At 36.9% G+C, this 25,290-nt stretch overlaps 1 protein-coding gene across 5 annotated transcripts in view; it reads right to left on the reverse strand.

Moving 5' to 3' along the window:
* MAGI3 (membrane associated guanylate kinase, WW and PDZ domain containing 3) overlaps positions 1-25,290 on the reverse strand; it is a 259,109-nt gene that overhangs the window by 125,829 nt on the left and 107,990 nt on the right. Inside the window, exon 1 of one of the 5 annotated variants that reach the window (XM_061410540.1) lies at positions 5,527-6,479. The exons of the other annotated variants lie outside the window; for them this stretch is intronic. The gene's annotated coding sequence lies outside the window, so the exon portion shown is untranslated. Of the gene's footprint in view, positions 1-5,526; positions 6,480-25,290 lie in introns of those variants that run through there. 5 annotated transcript variants of the gene reach the window in all.

The raw sequence follows: 25,290 nt of genomic DNA on the forward strand, positions 1-25,290 counted from the left end.
GCTGGGGGTTAGGGGCGGGGGTAGGGGGGAACAAATAAAGTGAGAAGATTCAGTGTTTTTTCTTGGGAGATTACTTCACAACTGCATGTGACAATGTCATTGTTAAGCAATCTTTCAATGACCAGGTTTTACTCGTTTGTTTTAAAGGTAGTGCTGCTGCTAAGTCGCTTCAGTCATGTCCGACTCTGTGCGACCCCATAGACAGCAGCCCACCAGGCTCCTCTGTCCCTGGGATTCTCCAGGCAAGAACACTGGAGTGGGTTGCCATTTCCTACTCCAATGCATGAAAGTGAAAAGTCAAAGTGAAGTCGCTCAGTCGTGTCTGACTCCTAGCGACCCCATGGACTGCAGCCCACCAGGCTCCTCCGTCCATGGGATTTTCCAGGCAAGAGTACTGGAGTGGGGTACCTTTTTCTGGTCAAGCCACACAGCTTGTAGGCTCTAGTTTCCCCACGAGGGATTGAACCTGTGCCTTTGACAGTGAAAGTGCGGAGACTTAACCACTGGACCACGAGGGAGCTCCCTGGTGATCACTTTTTGAAAAAAGCAATTCAGTCCATACTTAGGTTATAAGATCACGAACATACGCCAACATTTTGCTTGAATTGTACTTGTGGCAGGGACAGCATTACATACAGATTTTAAAACTACAATGTCTCAAGCAGCTTAGATGGAAGAGAGGAGGAGGAAGTGAACTGGGAAGTTGTTAGGTGACTCATTCCAGTGTTGACAAAATACTAAAGATGTAAGTTGAAGAATTTGAACAAAATTTTTACATGAAATAGTGGGAAAACAGTATTTCTAAATTTCATTTTAAATATATGTTAATTAAATTTTAGAGGTAGAAATCTGATTATATCCCTAAAAGCTTACATTCAGACTGCCTAATCAAAACAGTATGTGTTTTTTTAAGTGTCTTTTTAAAAAAACTGTGGGACAGCATAAACTTAACTACAGGACCTTCTCCTATCTGGATATTCATGATATTATAAATAGAATCTATTAGCCTTAGCAATATATTTGATAAGAAGATTCAGGGGGAAAGAGACAACAGTAAAGATCACATCAGACTTCTAACTTGAAAAACCAGGAAATTTAAGTTCCATTTAAAGAAAAGAAATAGAAAGGGGAAGAAACAGATTTTGAGAATTGAGGCAGGAAATCAGTATGATAACATCTCATGTTATTTGAGGTGGCAGTGAGACAGATACCATATGAAAATATTAATGGATCTGAATTTAGAGCTGTAAATTGGGAGTCTTTAACTCACAATAAAAATCTGGCCTTGGTAGAGATGTGGGGTGATATAAGTTGGAACAACTTTTCTGGAAGGCATTATGGCAATATCTATTAACACACACTTGCATGTCTTCTGACAGAAGAGTTCTACTGAAGTTACAGTCACACAAAAATGTAAAAAACAAAACAAAACATAATAGATGGATGTTTACCACAGCATTATTTATAAGGAATTTAAATGTCCAACTATAACTGGTGAGTAAATTATCAATGATAAAATACATCTTCAATTACTGAGGTATGTTTTAACATGTTGTTGAATAAAAAAAGGGTTTCCCTGGTGGCTTAGTTGGTAAAGAATCCGCCTGCTATACAGGAGACCCAGGTTCAATCTCTGGGTGGGGAAGATCCCCTAGAGAAGGAAACGGCAATGCACTCCAGTATTCTTGCCTGGAAAATCCAGAGGGAGATACAGAAGGGAACTTTCAGTGCAAGATGTCATTTATGAAATTGGTACACTTTTCCTATATGTATTTATGCAAGAATATATTCTAAATATGCTCATCTCTGAGTGACAAGATGTTGAAGAATTTTACCCTCAACTTTGTAATATTCTATATTGTTTGAGAGATTTAAGATGACAACAGCATACCATATTTTTAGCAATCTATAAAGCATTTTTCTCTTTTTTTCATTAAGAGTTGGAGCACAATATAACCTTGGAGGTAAATAATAAAAACAGGAAAAGAAGACCACCCTGGCTGAACTGGACCACTACCCCAGGCTTGAAACCAAACAATTAGGCTAGAGAAGTCAGTCCTGCTTGACCTTAAGCCTGTAATTTGATTACCGAAATCAGTAGTGACTCGGTGTTTAACAGGTCACTCCCAAAACTAGTTGCTAAACCCTGATCCAGGGAGCAAGTACTATAATGTGATTTAGGACAAGTTACTGTAAGACAAAATTAAAAGACATTTGCTCCTTGAAAGAAAAGCTATGACAAACTTAGACAACGTATTAAAAAGTAGAGACATCACTTTGCCAACAAATGACCATCTAGTCAAAGCTACAGTTTTTCAAGTAGTCATGTATAGATATGAGAGCTGGACCATAAAGAAGGCTGAGCACCAAAGAACTGATATTTTCAAACTGTAGAGCTGGAGAAGACTCTTGAGAGTCCCCTGGACTGCAAGGAGATCAAAACAGTTAATCCTAAAGGAAATCAACCTTGAATATTCATTGGAAGGACTGATGTTGAAGCTGAAGCTCCAATACTTTGGCCACCTGATGTGAGGAGCCGACTCATTGGAAAAGACCCTGATGCTGGAAAAGATTGAAGGCGGAAGAAGGGGACGGCAGAGGATGAGATGGTTAGATAACATCACTGACTCAATGGACATGAGTTTGAGCAAACTCTGGGAGATACTGAAGGACAAGGAAGCCTGATGAGCTGCAGTTTGTAGGGTCGAAAAGAGTCAGACGCTACTGAAAGACTGAACAACTGTAAGGCCACATCTTCAGGATTAGTAAGTTATGTATATGAAAACACTGACTGGAGAAAAATAATTTTTGATAGCTTGACTCCACTGAAAATATTTTCCCATGAGAAAGAAAAAAAGAAGAGAGAGATTATATGATAGAGCTCAGCCTCTCCCTTAAAGTAAACAAAACCAAAAGACAGGAGGGTAATAAAACAAAACGCCAGGCACTATGCTAGTGTTGAAGCTATAAAAATCATAATATAGTACCTGCCCTGGTGTTGGGGTGTCACAGACAAGTATAAACAACTGCTAAAACCAGTGAAAAAGCATGTACAAGGTACATGAGAGCATGTAGCTAAAAAGAAAATAAATAACTATGTTTAGAGGGGAAAACCAGTTAATCTAGGCTGGAAGTATGGATGGGAGGACAGGATTGGGACTACCACGGGCATTTCAGGTAAGGGGAAGAGCACAGTGGTGGGGCGGTGGTAGATTATAAGACTAGAGAGATGCAGGAGCTCAGGTAACAGAAGGCTTTACTTATGTCACTAAATGGTTAGAACATAACTCTGTAGTGAAGAAGTTACTAAGATTTTTATTACCAGGAGAATGACACAGCCAAGCTTCTCTGGCAGCTCAGCTAGTAAGGGATCTGTCTGCATCAGGAGATCCCAGTTTGATTCCTGGGTCAGGAAGATACACTGGAGAAGGGACAGGCTACCACTCCAGTGTTCTTGGGCTTCCCTGGTGGCTCAGCTGGTAAAGAACCCACCTGCAATGTGGGAGACACGGGTTTGATTCCTGAGTTGGGAAGATCCCCTGGAGAAGGGAACAGCTACCCACTCCAGTATTCTGGCCTGGAGAATTCCATGGACTCTATAGTCCATGGGGTTGCAAAGAGTGGGACACGACTGAGCACCTTTCACTTGACACAGCCAGACTTGTGTTTCAGATGGATAATTCTGGCAACATTGTGGCCTATGGAGACAAGGAGAACAACTGGAGGGCACCAAGACCAGCACAGAATAAATTTAGCCACGAACCCATTAATACTGGCAGTAGAAGCAGTATTAGAAGAATCAACACAGCAGAAAATTGGGTTGGTGAAATAGGAGGCAACTCAAGAAACATAAACTGAAAATAATAATTTAATCAAAGAAGTGAATGCTCACAGATTTGCAGAGTGCTCTAATTTAAACTTAAATGACAGGAATCCTTGAAGGAAAAGGAGAATGAAATAAATAATAAATAAACAAATAGCGCAGCTGAAGCAAAGTGAAAAATTTTAAAGGAGAGAAGTTAGAAATTGAAAAGTTTACCATGTCTCAAAAAGAAGAAAAAGAAAGAAAAACAAGAGCAACATAAAAATACAAATTTAAATTCTTTAGGTATTTCCTTAAGTTTCTCAGAATAAGACCAGATATTATTTAAAGAGTCAAAATCAAGAGAGTTTAACATGATAACTCCATGGTAAAAAAACATGATATAATACCCATGCTCCATTTGCTTGGCAACAAAATGTCTTTCAGACTTGTGGTGGCAGTGGCGGTTTAAAAAAAAGAAAAAAGTGGGTTTTTTTTCCATTTAACTACCTTTTCTTCAGCAAGCATTGAATGATCCAGAGCTCTATGACTGAAGCTTAAAAAAGTACTATACTTTAAAGCTGCTATATGCAAATACTATATAATACTGTTACTGTGATAAAAATAAACAGATGACACATGAGAGAGAAATGATACACAGGCAAGGTAACAAGACCAGCAGACACGGGAAGCAAACACAATCTAAGCTACCCTGTTTTTTATGGTGGAAAGTCAGAAACGAATGCTTCACAGAGAAATATAAATTAATCACAATTAGGTTGGAAAAAGTTTGTGGTAAGTTCAAGACTAACATCAATTCTTTGAAGCTCCTCAAAAACATACACCTTCATATATTATATGATTGTATCACCTACTCACATTATGAGGCACTTCTAAAATACACAGAATTAAACTCTCAAGAAATAACATGATTCATTTGTACCTTAACCTCAGTAAACTTCACATAATTCTTTATTAAATTTTAAAAATAAAATTCAAAACCACAGAGCACTTTTGCTACAATTGAAGAAAACTATTCTATTTAAAAGAAGGACTAGTAGATGACAAAAAGTACCATTAAAAAGTACTGTTAGTTATCAAGGGTTTTTGAAGAGTCAGATGTAAGGATTTTAGATAAGATCTTAAAAAAATAAGATGAATTGGCAAAAAATTAAATATTTGCTAGTGATAAGATCATGGGTTACTATGCCTTGGCTTAAATTTTGTCTTAAATGTTGTTACAATTTTTACAACTCAAAATAAAACAAAACTAGATAACTCTCAACACAAAACATAGGTATATTTTACTTATAACTATAAAGACAAAGATATACACATTAATACTAATGAAAGGGAATTTGCAGACATGGAAATAAAGTTTAATGTTCATTTCTATTTCTGGGCAGCTATGTACATTTATAATACAAAAATTTTATGAAAAACTGACATATAAAAAGATTCACAGTTGACTCTACAAAAATGAAATACATAATTTTTCTTACAAAGTACGAAAATCTTTAAGCAGTAAGGCTACATTTATGTGATAATAATTTTAATCAAATTACCTAGTTGATTCAGTGAAGAACCAATTTAACTGATTTCATTTGTTAAATTAATGATTACTAATTGTCTGAGTTATAATTATGTGTCTGTCATTGAACAATAACAACTCTTACTTTATAGCAGAGGTTTTAAAAAAAATGCTTATAAGAACAGAATTGTACCTTCAAAGAAATTTTATGAGGAATTTAAATGTACAAAAACAGATAAGACTGCTGAGTCCAGTTTGAAAAACATTGCTTCACCAGTCAGAGGTTTACCAGGTTAATATGCAGGAGGTTGTTTTAGTACCTCAATATAGCTGCAATCCTCATCAGTCACCTTAAAGGGGGAAACAGAGATTTCTGTTAATACCATGTTATGTATTATAAGGCTTCCCAAAAGTATAGTCAGTTTAGTCAGTGATAGTGCCCTGCTTTCTTTTTTTCTTCCAATACACATTTGTTAAAATGTACTTAATTTTTTATATCATGAAAAGAGAGGAGGAAAAACCACTAGAAAAGAAAAAGGCAAAAATTAATGACTAGACAGTTCAAAGAAATGCAATGACTTGTAAACACAGAAAAAGATATTTAACTTCACTCATGATAACCTCAACTTCACTAATATGATAAATACTAATCAAAACAACACAGATACCACGTCTCACCCATCAACTGATAAAACAAATGAACAGCGTTGGCGAGGCTGTGGAGAAAAAGCACCAGCATAAAGCGTTGACGGGTGCAGTGGCACACCAAGAGGGGGTGATGGACACAGACCGTGTCCGGTGCCAGAATAAGGAGGTATACTGTCCACAGAGAATTTATAAACCAAAACTCGATCTGCTCCTTACCATCAGGTGACGGCAATTTTTCTAAATGTCAACAATAAAATGCTCTCTGAAAAAAATTTTTAGTTTTTCCAAATTTTAAATAATTGTTGTGGTTGTTGTTGAGCTTTAATAACATGTATGTAAGTTTCAAATTCAACATTTTTATTACTTATTTTTCAAACACTGAACTACACATGAAGTTAATTTGAAGAACTCCCAGTTGGGCCTCTGATATACATGGATTCAGTTCTACACATTCATTTCGGAAGTTAAATCTGTAATGTTCTCAAATGGTCCAAACTCCATTCGAGCACAGTTTGTCTCTGCTGCTGCTGCTGCTAAGTCGCTTCAGTCGTGTCCGACTCTGTGCGACCCCATAGACGGCAGCCCACCAGGCTCCCCCGTCCCTGGGACTCTCCAGGCAAGAACACTGGAGTGGCTTGCCATTTCCTTCTCTAGCCCCTGTGTTATATTACCTACTCCTGCATTTAAAACAATAGATTCCAAATAAACAATGACTGCTGTAAGCTATTTCTCTTTTCTAGGTTATCTTTTTCCCTGGTGGGAGGTTTTAGTTGAGTTAATCAGACACAAAAATACTTGCGGACAGCTGGAATTAGCCTTGAACAATGACTAGTAAAGCACAAAGCTTTAAAAACAGTTAGTTAAAGAATAGTGCATGGAAACGGTGGTTAAGGTCATTAACTATACAACAATAAAACACAGGAAATGGACACTTAGAAAAAGAATCAAATTTTGAAGGATGCTAGGAGAGACACCAAAAGATGTTGCTCTTAGATTACTAGAAGAAACCAAAAGGGCAATGCTTATTTGAATGTCTGGTTATTAATTAGTGGATCAAACAGTGTCCATGTTCACTATCATTCCACCATCTTCTCTTGATTTTGTTGAAAAACTTCAGGAGTTTGTTTGTTTTTTTTTCTTTTAACTAAATGCAATAAAAATTCAAGATGAATTTTCTGGTGGAGATATGTTAGCAAACATTTTCTATAATGTACTCTATTTTAAAATTTACTTTTACTAGTGTGATTGTCTACTCAAATGTTCAATAAAAGGAAATATTTACTGTATATATATACAGTAAATATAAATATTTATATATATACGGTATTTTATTTCATGGTCATTTCTGAAAATAACTTTATAATATAGAAGAGAGAAATATTAAATAACTACCTGCTCTATGCTCAAATACACTAAATATGTCCCTGTAGGGTATAAAATGATACAACCAGCATAGAAGAAAAAATGGGGACAGTTAGAGTTACAGCTATATAATAACAAACATAAACAGCAGGAGGCTAAATAAGAAATTAAAAAATAGTTACTTTTGATGGAGGAAGTGAAAGGACTGAGGCAAGGGGAAGATATAGAAAACTGAAACATAAGTATACTTGTTAGTATAGCTTGACTTCTGAACTAGACAAATGCTTTATACATTCAAGAGAATAAAACTAAATTTAAAAACCTAAGTTAGCAAACCTTACACTGAAAACAAATGGAAATAAATGAACTTAATTGCATATCAAATTGGTAATATAACCATATGAAGACAAAAATAATATTTCAAGTCACTTTTGAACATAGTACTCTGACTTGCATCCTTACTGGGGTATATTCTAAAAATATTAAAAACTGCAAAGAAATCTCACACTTCTTACATAATGGTTACAATATTAATATTAGTTTTTATAATTTTGAACCTATTTTATTTGCACTATCAGATAAAAAAATAGGTAATTATGTAAATATTATTTCAGACAAAGATGTTCCATGAAAGACAAAAGATACAAGTAATGAACATCTCTAATGTTCATACCATGCTTTCTAAATACTGTTCTCCATTAAAAGGAACCAAAGCTTCCTGGAGAAATGACTGGTTCTAGATCTGAGGCAGGGATAATATAAGTGAGTCTACTAGGTCATTATGTTTTTCTAGAAAGGGAAAAACTAATGAAGGGCAGTCAAAAGGGCACTAGAGCCAACTCTGAGAGGCTCTCGCCAGACATCTGAGAGAATTTAAGTCTTAAAAAGAATAACAGTTATAACTGACAACAAATTGAACAAATAAAAATCCATGAGTCCACAATAATACTCTAAAAAAAGAGAAAAAAAGCATTTCATCTGTAATCAGCAGAGGGGACTACAGCACCAAACTTCCTGTTCTCAAAATTTCTCATTAAAAGTACACAAGCGTTTATTCTGCCTTTTGGGGGAAAGAACTGCTGTTCATCCCCAGTGGAAGAGGAAAAGTTTTTTACCTAAGAACGCCAGCTAACAGATGTAGAAGGAATGATATAACTATCAATGAAATAATTACCTTCCAGATTACTTCCTAATTTCAAAGGGGAAAATTATATTATTACACAGAAGATCAAACTTAGTATTAACAGTGTGATGATCTGACATCCTCCTGAGGTAACACAATATGAAATATATATCACCTATGACATATCCTTGCCCAAATTTTTCATCTAATTATACCAAGCCTTTAAACTGAGTTTCCTGTTTACAGGAATTACAAAGGATAGAGGAACAAGATAAATGATGCTCTGAGGAAACAATCAGACAAATACAGAGTTTAGAACACTCTGTTTCTTAAAAAGTAAATGTTCCTCTCCAAAAAAAAAAAAAAGCTCTGGAATAAAAGAAACTAAAGAGGCATAACACCCAAAGGCAACACATGAACCTTGATTGGGTTCTTTTTAAGGAAGGAAAAAAAAAAATCTATAAAACATTAAGATCATCAGCAAATGTCAATATGGCCTGAATAGTAAGTGATACTAACAAATTATTGTTAATTTTCTTGCATGTGATAATGGTATTGAAAGGTATAATAAGGTATAATAGGAAATACATGCTAAATAGCTTAGGAATGAAGTATCATAAAGTTTGTAATTTACTTTGAAATGATTTGACTAAACACATATACTCAAAGGTGAGTACGGAAGTATGGTAATGGTAACATTACCTAGGTATTCACTGGCCAATTCCTTTTAAGTTTTGTGTAGGTTTGAAAATTTTCATAACCAGAAATTGAAAAAACAGAATTCTTGTCAACACAGTATTTATTAACTAATCCAAGCAATATGTACTTCAATAGGGCACATTATTCACAAAAAGACATAAGAACTCATTCTATGTTCTCTGCCATTCTGCCAATCAGGAAACAATCTTATATCTTTTACAGAAGCAAAACAGCAGTCAGAAACATCTTCCTTACCTTAGTAAATTGACTTCTTTACAATTTTAGATTTTCTCAACAGAGGAAGAATTTTCTTCTACCTGACTGCCACTTCATCTTAGCTCAAAGTCCTCTGAAGCCCAAGTTAATGTGAATGAAGTTATACTGAATGCTGAAAATCTTCTAAACCCTCCACTTGGCACCTAGTATTATACCCTGGCTTATGACCTAAATCATACATTCTTAAAGACAGCACAGCCTTTTAGGCCCCTCCCTCCCTACTCTGCATGCTCTTCACTGGTCTCATCTACTCTTACAACTTTTGTAATGATCACCTGCTGCTGCTGTTGCTCACCTATATTCTCACAATTCCCCAAAGGATATTCGAACTCATATCTTTTCTCCCTACTTCCATACTTTTCTGCCTACTGAATGTTTTCACCAAGGTGTTCCCAAAGTTCCTCTGAAACAGCAAGCCTAAATGAGAAGTCATCATCCCTCCTGCCCTATTAAAAAAATCTACCACAATTTGTCTCAGAAGCCAAATTAGAAACCTAGGCATCAATCCTGGTTCTTCTCACACCTCAATGAGATATCAAATTAATAATAATAATGCTAAAAAATTGCAAAGATAATTATTACAGTACTTAACAGCTACATAGTACTAACCATGTACTTGCCACAGTTCTACACTCTGTAGATAAATTAATTAATTTAATCCTCACACAATACTATGAGATAAGTATTGTGTTTCTTTTCATTTTACAATGAGTAAATGAGATTCAGAGAAGTTTTGCAATTTGCCAAACTTTACAAAGAATGGCAACCCACTCCAGTGTTCTTGCCTGGAGAATCCCAGGGACGGGGGAGCCTGGTGGGCTGCCGTCTATGGGGTCGCACAGAGTCGGGGACACGACTGAAGCAACTTAGCAGCAGCAGCAGCAGCAAGTGGTAGAGTTAGGATCTGAACCTGGGTGTTTGGGCTCTAGAGTCTGTTTTCTTTAACTAATACACTATACCTCCCCCTCAATCACCAAATAGTATTTGATTTCATCTTCTGAATATTTCTCAAACTCATTCAATTCTCTCCACTTTAACAACCACTGTTCTAATGCAGGTCACCACCATCTTTTGTCCGATGAAACCAATAGTTCTTACCTGGATTCCTGCTACCATCCCTGGTCTCCAATGTAGCAGCCAGGATGGTTTTCCTGAAGTACAAAGCTGATTACATCACACCTCTGCTTTCACAGAGAAACTTAACGGTTTCTAACTGAACTCCGAATAGCATTCAAATCCATTAATGTGATTAACAGAGCCTCCAGCTTTCCTCTTCAGCCTTCTTTCCACCCTCAATTCCTTTGTAGTTTCCTCTCCATACTCTGTTACCACTGTAATTCTTACATTCCTCAAATGTTAGTTTGTCTAGCTGAAATACTCTTCCTCCAACCTCTGATCTGCCTATTTCTTAACCTTTATATCTACATTCATGGACATGGATGTCATTTTTTTTAGAGCTTTCCTGATCTCCCAACTCTTAAGCTACTTGCCTTAGTAGTTAGGCAGTATTTGACTCCTTAGGGCGCCATAAAATTTTTTATCAAATATATACACCCATATGTTTCACACTGAATTATAACAGTCTATTACTTGTCTGTCTCACTCCTAGACTGAGAGCATTTAGGAGAACAGGGACAACGTACCAAAAACAAAAGCTCAAAAAATACTGAAGAATTAATAAAATGCAACAGAACAACTTAAAGCCTTTGTCAAATAAAATAACCTTCTTGATCTAATTGTATTTTTCTTTATAAATCTAATACATCTTATCATCTGGAATATTCTACTCAAAACATTTATTGTTAATAACCATCCACATTACTCACATTATCTCCATTGTTCATTTATCTTCTTGAAACTTGGGACTATAATAGTTAAAATTATAAAGCTAAAATACAGCTTTACAAAATCGTGCTATCTTTTAATCTCTATATGCAGTTTTCAAAAGAACGTTTTACAAGGCAATGACCCTACTAGACTTTTCAAAAATGTCAGTGTCATGAAAAGGAACAAAAAATGAGAGAGAAAGAATGAAAAGAAAAAGAAATGCAAGAAAGAGCAGTAAGCCTGCTTCAAATTAACGGTCTGAAGAGTCAGAACAAGTAAAGCAAATGATTCCTGCCTGGACTCTAGATTTCCAGAAAGAAAGAAAAGAAAAATGCTAAAAAGGACATTTTTGGAGCAACTGGGGAAATCTGAACACAGCCTATATATTAAGCACTTTTCTCATTCTTACATTTCTTGACTATAAAAATGGTATTGTGATTATGCAGATGTACTTAGGAGGTATATGGTGAAATATCATGAGTATCAATGATGCATGCCACTTGCTTTCAAGTAATTTACCTAAAAAAATACATATACACACAGAAGAAAGAAAATGCAAATTTGGGATAGGTTAAAAATTAATCTAAGTGAAAAGCAAATACTCATTGACTCTTCTTTTTCCATTTTTTAGGTTTCAACTTAAAAAAAGTTGGGAATAAATAACATTTACTGAGTAATTAATATGGGCTGGACACCATTCTAAAATATTTACATTATTAACTCCCTTAATCATCACAGGTCCTGTGATGACAGTTAAGACTATAGGACTTACTAGTATCATCCCTATTTTATAGATGAGTAGCCTAAGGCATTAAGACATTTAAGTAATTTACCCAAAGTTAAAACTAGCTGTATCTATGTGGCCAAAAAATAAAAAATAAACACACAAAACAGGCTCTTAAGGGGACAGAAGGTGAAGATATGCACACAAGTAACTATAAAGAAATATACAATAAACCAAGAGATGCACATATGGCACTACAGGAATTTAAAGGGAAAAAAAAGAGTCAATAAAGTTCAAATCCAGAGTCCATGCTTCCTGGTTTTCCATCTTGTGTACTTTTGTGCAGCTACAGACATAATAGCAGACTCTGACATCCAGTTAGAAAACAGACTGGAACAACCATTTTTTAAAGAGAAGCACAGACTGGAGACAAATTCTAAGTCTATTATATTAAGGTGGTGAAACTGAAAAGAGAAATGATAGGAGAGAAAGCAAAACTGATGAAAACTAGGGCTTCCCTAGTGGCTCAAATGGTAAAGAGTCTGCCTGCAAGGCAGGAGACCCAGTTCAACCCTTGGGTCAGGAACACGTCCTGGAGAAGGAAATGGCAACCCACTCCAGTATTCTTGCCTGGAAAATCCCATGGACAGAGGAGCCTGGTGGGCTACGGTCCATGGAACCAAAGAGTCGGACAAGACTGAGTGACTTTCACTGTCAGTGCAGGAGTAGAGGTGGAATAAAAGGCTGATGACATGGAGGTGGAATAACAGGCTGAAACAGAAAACAATGATAACTGACTTCTTTTCAAATAAAAGTTTGTATAAAATCAAATTTTAATTATGACTAGTATTGGATATTGCTTCACAAGTGGCTCAGTGGTAAAGAATCTGCTGGCCAATGCAAGAGGCGTAAGAGATACAGGTTCGATCCCTGGTTAGCCCTAGATGCAAAAATGTTAAGCTAAAATTACTAAAATTATTAGTTACTAAAATGTTAGTAAGCAGGTAGAACATAAATAGGTTCCAGTACAGTGGTTTATCACTCCCTAAAACTATATAATTAAATATAGTCCCTCCTTCTCTAGCACAAAAATCCAAACTCAGAACAGGACACTAAAATTTTTTTTTTAAATAACAATCTTAAGACTACACAGTAGTGTCTACAAGAATACACAGACATATAAATAGTAGCATAAGGAAACATTTTAAAATATCTTATGAAATATAATTCAATAAAATAACATTACCTATGTTTATTTGTTTACATTTCTATCACCTTTGCTAGAACATGGACTTCTTCAGGGCAGGAACCATGCCTGATGGTTCATTTCTATAGCCCAAATACCTAAAATAGGTACACAACAGGCATTCATATGTTTGTGGAACTTACACATGTGCATGGACCTTATGCATGAAGAACTAGGAATAATAAAGTCTCAATATGTTGATTCATATTGTGATCATTTTGTAACGTATCATTTTTATGTATTAAAAATACAACATCAGATCCAAAAGTTGAATGGCTTGAAGTCTGAACTGACCATGTTTCAAACCATAGATATTAGCTATCATAAAACAGGCATGAATTTACTATCATCTTTCAAAGCAATAATGATTACGATAGACAAAATTTACCTACAACCACTCAAGTTACATTGCATGTGTGCAGAAAAGATTTAATAATATAGCAGATCTGAGACTGCTATCCTTAGAAGACTGTTCCCAAGTTCTTTTGGGAACTTGGATGTCAAGAGAGTACCCACAATTCCCTGATAAGAATGCCTTACTGTGCCTAAACTGTTTAAAAAAAAAAAATGTGGTGCACAGTGAATTACTGCTTTTCCTCTTGGAGTCTAGAATTCCGGGAGGTGTTTGGCAGAGGATGCCTATGTGACCAGCTCCCATAAAGACCAGGCATTGAAAATCTAAAGAGCTGGGACTTCCCTGGTGGTCCAGTGGCTAAGACTCTGTGCTGCCAATAGGGAGGCACAGGTTCGATCCCTGGTCAGGGAACTAGATGCCACATGCTGCAACTAAGACCCAGTGCAGCCAAATAAATAATTTAAATTAAAAAAAAAAAAAAAAGAAAGAAAGAAAATCTAAAGAGCTTCCCTGGTATACAATAGTTCACACATGTTGTCACAACTCAATGCCAGAGAAATTAAGGGCATCCAGTGTGATTCCACCAGGAGCTTGAACCAGGATTCCTCAGTCTCTGAACCATGTGCCCTTCCTTTTTTGCAGGAGGAAATTTATAGCTCTGAGTTGGACTCTATACTCGGTCTTGAGAGTCCTCCCAACAAATCACCAAACCTGCAAGTGCTCTTGAAGACACTGACACAAACATGCTACATCAGATAGTAGCCTCATTATTTTGGGATAAGGAACATTATTAAAGATTTAACACATTTCCATAAAAAGCAATGAGAAAAGAAATTTAAGAGAAATCATCAAGATTTTTATTTTGGACTGTGTCTTCCAATAAGCACTTATATCCCATGGTTAATACAGGCTTCCCTCATGGGATAAGGAAGCAAAAGATTATTAATTATGAGAAAGTCAATTGTACTTTAAGTTATGAACCAGATCTCAAGCCTCCAAAGTAATGGCATTATTCTTAAGAAATCTCATTTCCATCTCACCCTACCCTCCAAAAGTTCATAGAAAAGCCCAAAAGACATATCTCTAGAACAACTTTCTGGCACTCAAAGACTACATTTTAAAAGAAAAATTCCTGATGCTTTTGCTTCTGTTTACATAAATAGGATTACGGTTAAGTCAGAAAGCATCAACACTTCTCCCTTTTTCCTCCTACAATGATGTGGTGCTCACAATAATAATGGAGAAAACAAACTATTATTCATTCCTCTGAAAAAATAAAATTTGGAGATAGTATATATTCAAAAATTATTTAGCTGCTTCCTGCACTGTATATTTCCATTTACATATAAGCATTTACAAGAATTCTTAGATCTTCATTCCCTTAGAATAGGCATATTTTATATAATACATAAGATAACATACTAAATAAATTACTTTTTAAATTAAAATGGTTAGATTAAGGTCTTTAGAGACAATACACAATACTCACTTTTACTTATCACAGGAAAATGTATTTGACATAACAAGTTCCATGGTAATTTCACTTTGACATAATTCTGCTAAAATTCAACATTCAGAAAACAAAGATCATGGCTTCCGGTCCCATCACTTCATGGCAAATTGATGGGAAAACAATGGAAACAGTGACAGGCTTCGTTTTCTTGGGCTCCAACATTACTGCAGATGGTGACTGCAGCCATGAAATTAAAAGACGCTTGCTCCTTGGAAGAAAAGCTATGACAAACCTAGACAGCATATTGAAAAGCAGAGACATTACTTTGCCGACAAAGGTCTGTCTAGTCAAAACCATCATTTTTCCAGTAGTCAAGTACAGATGTGAGAGCTGGACCATAAACAAGGCTGAATGCCAAAGAATTGATGCTTTTGAGCTGTGGTGCTGAGAAGACTCTTGAGAGTCCCTTGGACTGCAAGGAGATCAAGCCAGTCAATGCTAAAGGAAATCAGTCCTGAATAAGCATTAGAAGGACTGATGCTGAAGCCCCAATACTTTGGCCACCTAATGTGAAAAGACGGTTCTGGAAAAGTCCTTGATGCTGGGAAAGATTGTGGGCAGGAGGAGAAGGGGATGACAGAGGATAAGATGGTTGGATGGCATCATTGACTCAACGGACATGAGTTCGAGCAAACTCAGGGAGGTGGTGAAGGTCATGGGAGCCTGGCGTCCTGCAGTCCATGGGGTCATTGAGTCAGACATGACTGAGCGACTGAGCAACAATAACAAATATAGGCATAAATTAAAAGACGTTTGCTCCTTGGAAGAAAAGCTTTGACAAACAGCATATTAAAAAGCAGAGACGTCACTTTGCCAATAAAGGTCCCTATAGCCAAAGCTACGGCTTTCCAGTAGTTACGTATGGATGTGAGAGCTGGACCATAAAAGAAAGCTAAGTTCTGAAGAAGTGACGATTTCAAACTGTGGTGCTGGAGAAGACTCTTGAGAACTCTTATGACTCCTGTAGTTCATGGGGTCACAAAGAGTCAGACAGACTGAGCGACTGAACAACAAATGTGCAGACATGTAAGAAAAGGCACAGCAAAGTTTCTTTCTAGAGATATGATTTTAACTACTCTCCTTTTCCCAACTACTATCCTGAAATTAAGTATAAGGCCAACCATATTGTTCAGTGGAAAGCCACTGCTTACATAAATTTAAAAATTACTACTATTGAATTTATAAAGCCATACTGTAAGACATCAAAGCACAGGAAACAAGCCAAGTTGAACACAGTAAATAAAAACAGCAGCAATAAATCTAAAACTTCATTCATTCACTTATTCAATCAACATGAAAGAACTCTCACTGGGGACAGAAAAATGTTGTCTTTGCACTCCACCAGCAATACTGGAGGTGCGCTACAGGTGTTATTACAGAAGCCACTAAGATCGATTTGGGGTCACAAAAGACGAAGTAGTCCGTTTTAGAGGTACTAAAGGATATGATAGGAGAAGGAAATCTTCCTGGCAGGCAATGAGGAACCATTAAAGGGTTACAAGAAAGGGCATTGGAAAGATGAAATTTCTGTTTTACATTTGTCTTGTAAAGCAGAGAAACAATGGGAGGAATGAGACAAAACCTGACTTTGAATCTTGCCTCCGTTGTTTATTTACAGTTCTGTAAGCTACCTTGGTCCCTCACTCCCTTATCTATAAATGAAGGTATTACCTACTCCATAGGGTTGTTTTAAGGATTAAATGAGATAGTGAGATAATCACGTAAAAGGTTTCACACACTAGCACAAAGTATACATTCAGAGTCAAGTCACATTTGGAGGTCATATATAAATACAAAACAATGTTAGGGTGCAAAATTTGTTTCTTCATGGGATGAAGTTCTTGACTAATTTTAGACATTTAAGAGGAGATAGTAAAATTTACTTTCTAGTTTTCATTCTCTCATTCTTATTAATCGAAACTCTACATCCAGCCATGCTACCACTTTACAAATCCCATTTCAATAAGTGTCATTTCACAAAAATCAAATAGTCCCAAACATTACTCATATCAGTCAAATATCACAACAAAATGATAAACAGCAGTGGCCTTGAGAGTCTGGTGCAAAGACTTCACAATTTTCTTTGCCATTTTTACTGAAAAAAAAAAAAATTCTCTTTTCATACTTTTATTTTGCTACTGTGAAGTTCAACTAACGAGAAACTTTATTTAAACAGCTAATACAAACTTTATTTATAAGAAGCTCAAATTAGTTGTATCATGCCATGCATTCATTAGAATACAGTGACCCTTCAGGGCTATAAGGAAAAGAGCTTACAAACTCAAAGGAGACCCTAAATCAACACCTATCTGAAAAGCTCCATAGTATCCACTTATAAAGATACATAATATCTGCTTTGAACTATCCAGCAAAGGTTGGCAGTCAGGGCACTGACCCAGAACTACTAGATGTCAAAAATGTATTACAGTATGAAAATTTCTGTTATTTGTTCTTCAAATTTTACATTTTAGCATTATTCTTTGCCATCTTTCATATCCTGGAGGTAAATTTTATGTTTGAGATTTGGATCTGTGGCTTAAGACGCCTACAAGAGTACAAATGTTTTGCATCATTAAGCAGACTACTCTGAAGAGAACAGAATAAAAAGAACAGGGTATAAACATCTTACATATTTTGAGGTGAATATTTTTTATTCTTCTTTCTTACAAAAGTAACAAATATAATTTTCTAAGCAGACAGAATAAAAAGAACATAGAGCTATGGATTGCTTAGAGGCAGTTTTCTCCGTCATCTTCAAATTGAACATTCAAAGTATTTAGATCTTTAAGTGCTTGCTGCAGTAATAGAGTTAATTATGCTCTCTTCAGGGCCTGCAATTTACAATTAAAGCCAAATAGGGATCTTAACATTTCATTTTTAAGTCTTTCAGTTTTCAGAATGGAAGATTAAAATGCTTAAACATCTACAAGACACAGCGTAACTCTGATTTAGAAATCTAATGCCTGACATACAAGAAAATGTTTTTTTCTTTATGATTCCCTTAGTCCCAAAAATATATATGAAGCATTTTTGCCCACTCTTTCTTGGTGGTGGTGCTTAAGTCGCTAAGTCTTGTCCGAATCTTGCAACCTCAAGGTCTGTAGCCTGCCAGGCTCCTCTGTCCATGGGATTCTCCAGGCAGGAATACTGGAGTGCATTGCCATTTCCTTCTCCAGAGGATCTTCCCAACCAAGGAATGAAACCTGGGTCTCCTGCACGGCAGGCAGGTTCTTTACCAACTGAGCTACAAGGTTGATTTTATTGATTTTTAAATATGTCATTCTTTTTTCCATTTAGTATTTTCAAATTAAAGTTACTCTCTTTTCCCCCTTAAAGAACTAAATGATCTTCAAATTTAAAGAGAAATAAAGACGACTAAAGGAGAAACTTTTTTATTTTTAAAATTTATCGCCCATATAAAACAAAGCTAGGAATTTCAACCCCTACTACAGTTAGGTGAGGGGACTGGGGGAGGGTGTAATGGAGATAGTAACTTGAACTCCAATACATTTCAAATAATGAAATCTTCTTCCATACTTATACTTCATTAATTACAGATAACATGTAAAACTGTAGTTTACACATCACTGTAATCATGCTACTTTTATAGCTCCAATTTGCTGCCATCCTGAAAGATGATGCTGTGAAAGTGCTGCCCTCAATATGTCAGCACATTTGGAAAACTCAGCAGTGGCCACAGGACTGGAAAAGGTCAGTTTTCATTCCAGTCCCAAAGAAAGGCAATGCCAAACAATGCTCAAACTACCGCACAATTGCACTCATCTCACACGCTAGCAAGGCAATGCTCAAAATTCTCCAAGCCAGGCTTCAGCAATACGTGAACTGCGAACTTCCAGATGTTCAAGCTGGTTTTAGAAAAGGCAGAAGAACCAGAGATCAAATTGCCAACATCCGCTGGATCATGGAAAAAGCAAGAGAGTTCCAGAAAAACACCTATTTCTGCTTTATTGACTATGCCAAAGCCTTTGACTGTATGGATCACAATAAACTGTGGAAAATTCTGAAAGAGATGGGAATATCAGACCACCTGACCTGCCTCTTGAGAAATCTATATGCAGGTCAGGAAGCAACAGTTAGAACTGGACATGGAACAACAGACTGGTTCCAAATAGGAAAAGGAGTACGTCAAGGCTGTATATGGTCACCCTGCTTATTTAACTTCTTTGCAGAGTACATCATGAGAAACGCTGGGCTGGAAGAAGCACATGCTGGAATCAAGATTGATGGGAGAAATATCAATAGCCTCAGATATGCAGATGACACCACCCTTATGGCAGAAAGTGAAGAGGAACTAAAAAGCCTCTTGATGAAAGTGAAAGAGGAGAGTGAAAAAGTTGGCTTAAAGTTCAACATTCAGAAAACTAAGATCATGGCATCTGGTCCCATCACTTCATGGGAAATAGATGGGGAAATAGTGGAAACAGACTTTTATTTATTTGGACTCCAAAATCATTGCAGATGGTGACTGCAGCCATGAAATTAAAAGACACTCCTTGAAAGGACAGTTATGACCAACCTAGATAGCACGTTCAAAAGCAGAGACATTACTTTGCCAACAAAGGTCTGTCTAGTCAAGGCTATGGTTTTTCCAGTGGTCATGTATGGATGTGAGAGTTGGACTGTGAAGAAAGCTGAGCACCGAAGAATTGATGCTTTTGAATTGTGGGGTTGGAGAAGACTCTTGAGGGTCCCTTGGACTGCAAGGAGACCCAACCAGTCCATTCTAAAGGAGGTCAGTCCTGGGTGTTCTTTGGAAGGACTGATGCTAAAGCTGAAACTCCAGTACTTTGGCCACCTCATGTGAAGAGTTGACTCACTGGAAAAGACTCTGATGCTGAGAGGGTTTGGGGGCAGGAGAAGGGGATGACAGAGGATGAGATGGCTGGATGGCATCACTGACTCGATGGACGTGAGTTTGAGTGAACTCCGGCAGTTGGTGATGGACAGGGAGGCCTGACGTGCTGCGATTCATGGGGTCGCAGAGTCGGACACGACTCAGCGCCTGATATGAACTAAACTGAGAGCAATATTCCTGAAAAGTGCCTTTTTCCTCAACTATTTCAACTTCCATTGGGTCAAAACCATTTAAGTTATAGCCCAATATCAGCTTCATTAAATATCCTTTCTTACTAATTTTCATAAAGCTACTGTCTAGCCACTTACAGTAAAAAAAAAAAAAAAAAAGAATTAGATTTCTGATTCAGTTCTTTAAATCTATAAAGAAACTGAGGCACAGGGAAGATGAAGGACTGGTGTAAGGCAGGACTGGTGTCTGCCTAGAAAGTATATATATACATGACTTTCTTATGTATTATTTTCACTTCACTTCCTATTACTACTTAGTACAATTATAAATTCTAACAACAGGGTTTAGAAGCCTACAAGTATTTAGAGCAAAGCAACTACAACAAAAACAAAACTATTCTAACTTGACTTCAGATCAGAGAATACCCCTAGACTTGAGCAAAAACTAGGGAGATGGTAAGTGGGAACAGGATTTCTGCTACTAAAATAATCTCAGCTTTCAGACATCCATTTATTTAAACATGTATTGAGTGCCCAGTCTATGCCAGGCCCTGTGACAGGAGGTGAAGACAACTAGTTCTCATGTCCATAGCAACAGAATAAAGCTACTCTTGGAGCTCTTCACTATATATTTCATGCTGGGAGTCATTTCCTTTTTTCCTTCAATATTATTTGTCACATTCAATTTAACTTGATTTTACTGAAGATGTTTCAGTCTTTTTCTGGGAATGGGGGTAAGTATTAGGATAAACATTTGCCTGACAAATGCAATTATTCAATGTAGTTATATACCAAATTTTTATGCAGTGATAGGCAAATTTTTATGCAGACAGAAGAACATAAAAATGTAATAAATCTGTAAATAGTTACCTTGTGGAGGCAGGGAAGACACCTGCCATTTCATGAATCAAAATCTAAACTAATCACCTAGAGACATAAAAATGAAGTTACACACCTATAAGATTTGCATAGGAAATACGAAGTTCCGTCACACTTAAAATGTAAAACTGACTTTTTGCTGACTGAAAGAAGGGAAACAACAAACCAGATGATATAAAACAAAAATGTTTTTTTCCCTCCCTCTAAGCATGCACATGCTTAGAAGGGAAAATTCCAGCTGCCTCAACCGACCAGCTTCCAAGTAACCAACATGTGGTGCTCTGATCTGACCACTATTATCTATTCAAGCAAAAACAAAATACACAAATAACCTGGACAAGCACAAAGTTAGACATAATTTGAGAGTTTGCACAATTAAAAAATGACTACTCCTGCATTCTTTCCCAACTTGCATTTGTATATGATCACTCTTCTGTAATATTTGTTAACTCAGTTTTGAATATTCATTACCAGGCAAATTTTAAGAAGGTTTTATAGATCATACTTTAAAGATACCTCCCCCTACCTACAAATAAATTACCAGAATATTCTGAATGGGTCCTACTATGAAAGAATGGGATGGAAAAGAGATATTGTATTCCTCAGATCTTTTTACAAATGAAAAAATTCTTTCAGAGAGAAAAGCTGTTTAGTCACTTCAGTTGTGTCTGACTCTGTGCAACCCTTTGGACTGTAGCCTACTAGGATCCTCTGTCCATGGGGTTTTCTAGGCAAGAGCACTAGAGTGCGCTGCCAGGCCCTCCTACAGGGGATCTTCCCAACCCAGGGATCAAACCCTGCTTTTTTGCATTGCAGGCAGATTCTTTACCACTGAGCCACCAGGGAAGCCCCAGTTTAAGCCCTATAATTGTACCTAGTTCAACATCCAAAGGCACAGGAAACATCCCTACAGGATAGCACCACATGGGCACAAAAAGGAGGATTACAAAAATAATGACTAGTCTACACTTTGAAAGTCCTTTTTTCGGCTCCAAAATCACTGCAGATGGTGACTGCAGCCATGAAATTAAAAGACGCTTACTCCTTGGAAGGAAAGTTATCACCAACCTAGATAGCATATTGAAAAGCTTTTTTTTTTTCATTACTTTGCCAACAAAGGTCTATCTAGTCAAGGCTATGGTTTTTCCAGTGGTCATGTATGGATGTGAGAGTTGGACTGTGAAAAAGGCTGAGCACCGAAGAATCGATGCTTTTGAACTGTGGTGTTGGAGAAGACTCTTGAGAGTCCCTTGGACTGCAAGGAGATCCAACCAGTCCATTCTGAAGGAGATCAGCCCTGGGATTTCTTTGGAAGGAATGATGCTAAAGCTGAAACTCCAGTACTTTGGCCACCTCATGCAAAGAGTTGACTCATTGGAAAGGATTCTGATGCTGGGAGGGATTGGGGGCAGGAGGAGAAGGGGACGACAGAAGATGAGATGGCTGGATGGCATCACGGACTCGATGGATGTGAGTCTGAGTGAACTCCGGGAGTTGGTGATCGACAAGGAGGCCTGGCGTGCTGCGATTCATGGGGTCGCAAAGAGTCGGACACGACTGAGCTACTGAACTGAACTGAACTGAATCTAGTGGGAAAGACATAAACAACTGTAACGAAACGTTAATAACAGAGATCTAAACACCTTTTACTACGATGCAGAGTCCTAGAGAAATCAAAAGACGCTTGAAAAGCAAAATAATAAGAGAATGACACTCAGGGCAAACAACGTTATGTGAAGATGGAATCAGGAAGGCAAGTTTGGAAACGGCAAGCAATTCGATACAGTTTGATGACTGGGGGAGGATCATAGTGAAGAGTATGAAACCAGTAAATTAGGCTGAGGCCAGAACATTGAGGGATTTATATGTCATGCTCGTGCTGAGTCAGTTCAGTCGTGTCTGACTCTTTTTGACCCTAAGGACTGTAGCCCGCCAGGCTCCTCTGTCCATGGGATTCTCCAGGCAAGAATACTGGAGTCGGTTGCCATGTCCTCCTCCCGGGGATCTTCCCGACCCAGGGAAAAAACCTGCGCTGGGTTCTTTACCACTAGCGCCACCTGGGAAGCCCAGGCTCAGGGTAGGGCCTAGAATTTTTCCTCAGCACAGAGACATTACAGACATTGAAGCAGGAGTGTGACGTGACCATGACTCTGTTTAGGAAGGTAATCTGTCAACAGCATAGAAGAGAAACAAAGAAGCACTTCAGGAAGATATTAAATAAACCATTAAAGTTTATTTATTTATTAAATAAATAATAAATAAAATATTAAATACTATTAAAATAAACTATAAAAATATTAAACAAACTATTTAATAAAACATTAAAAAATTAACTAATTAAAGTTTCTTTTTAGTCTTAGTGAAAGAAAGTTATTAGCAGAAGGGATAGACTCAAGAATTATACTGAAAACACAAAACACATATTTGTGATTTGAATCATGGGCACGTTTACACACTTGAAATGCTATGAGGGTAGATGATATCATCCCACCCAAATGTAAAAACAAACATGTTAATTAAGGCTCAGGATTAAGTTTATTTTATAGCTCTGTTTATCTTAGCAGTTTATTGCTCTTTATCAAGTACTTACTGAGTTTCTGTTACCTAAGTAGCAGTTACAATACTAACAATACACAGGAGGCTATGGTTTACAGATATCTGGTTTTAAAAAAACTTAATTGAATTTTTAAAATCTAGTCCATGGGGTCGCAAAGAGTCAGACACGACTGAGCGACTTCACTTTCACTGAGACAAAACAGGGACCATAATTGATAAACAATGATATAAAAAATACAATTCATAGGCAACCTTTGAATAATTATTTTCTTAAGAATCACTTTTGCTCATTCCCACACACAGAAAGTGCACATGTGCAACAATGACATAATTTGCATGAAGATAACTGAATACCATGCATTAGTGATGACTGAAACTTTATTGTGACTTCAGCCGAAAGAATTAACAAGGCGGCAAAAATATAAATATCGTATACTGACAAATATACATGGAATCTAGAAAGATGGCACTGGTGAATTTATTTTCAGGGCAGCAATGGAAAAACAGACATAGAGAGTGGACCTATGGACACAGGGGGAGGTCCAGCTCTTCTCACACCTCCCCCATAGCTATTAGAACCAGCTTGGCAGACTAGGAACTGTGATAACTGCCCTAAGCAAGAACAGCTAAACAAGGTGAGTTGTGATCACGTCAAGGTGCATTTATTTACTATTTTAATGGACCTTTGGGTATATGTGAGGAAAATGAGCCAGGCCTCCAAAAACAGTATGGATTCTAATCCTCTGACCAAGAGATTATGACCCTCGCTTGGAAAGTGGGGTGTTTGCTTTTAAGATTTACTCCTTGCAATCACTTCACAGAATCTCTTTTTCCCCTTAACAAAAAATACTGAGATGTACATTCCCTATGTTTACACACCATGTTTCTTTTTTCAATTTGTATTTTTTCATAAATTAGGAGGGGTTAAAGACTGGAGACCTGTTTGGAAACTTAAATTCTAGTTACTCTTTGTGGTGGACAGTGAAAATTACCATTTTGGTTTGCTCAAGCTCCCTATACTTTCCCTTCTAGGAATGGAATCAGCCTCCTTGGCCTAGGCTTGGCCAGTCGTCTTTTGGGAGTATTAACCAAGTCCAAAAGGGTCAGGTTCCTCCAATAAGCCTGAATGTAAATAACTATGAGAAGACAGGAAATCTCTCTGTCCTCTGGGGTGTCAAACAGGGGAACTCAATAGTCATATTTTCCCTCTCTCGTACAACAAACCTATCTATAGCAGATAAAAATGATATCACATTACAAAGAGAAACTGGGTCTCTTCATTCAGTCATTCACTTAACATTTACTAAACAGCTGCTGTGTGCTAAGTGTTGTGCTGGGCACTGGAGACAGAAAAACTAAGCAGTATGGTGACTGTATCTTGTGAATCAAAAATCAAGACATTATCTGTTGAAAGATTTTTATGTAACTTCTGGATGTGAGATGTAATCTTAGAGACAGATTTTTTAAATTCAAAAACATGCTAACTTCTAAGACATTTGGATAGTTAAAGAGGAAAAAAAAATCACTAAGATATCCAAAGTTGGAAGTATAAGAGAAGAAGGTAAAATTCACATTTGCTGTAATTCAAATGTATCAACTGGCCCTTACATGTTCAAGTTACAGTTTTTCAACACCATGCAAAATATAAGAATAAAAAAAGACTAGTGAAGTAAGGAAGTGATGCCCTAAGGCATCACTACAAA

Source organism: Bos javanicus, chromosome 3 (genome assembly GCF_032452875.1).
Source record: "Bos javanicus breed banteng chromosome 3, ARS-OSU_banteng_1.0, whole genome shotgun sequence".
Lineage (NCBI taxonomy): Eukaryota > Metazoa > Chordata > Mammalia > Artiodactyla > Bovidae > Bos > Bos javanicus.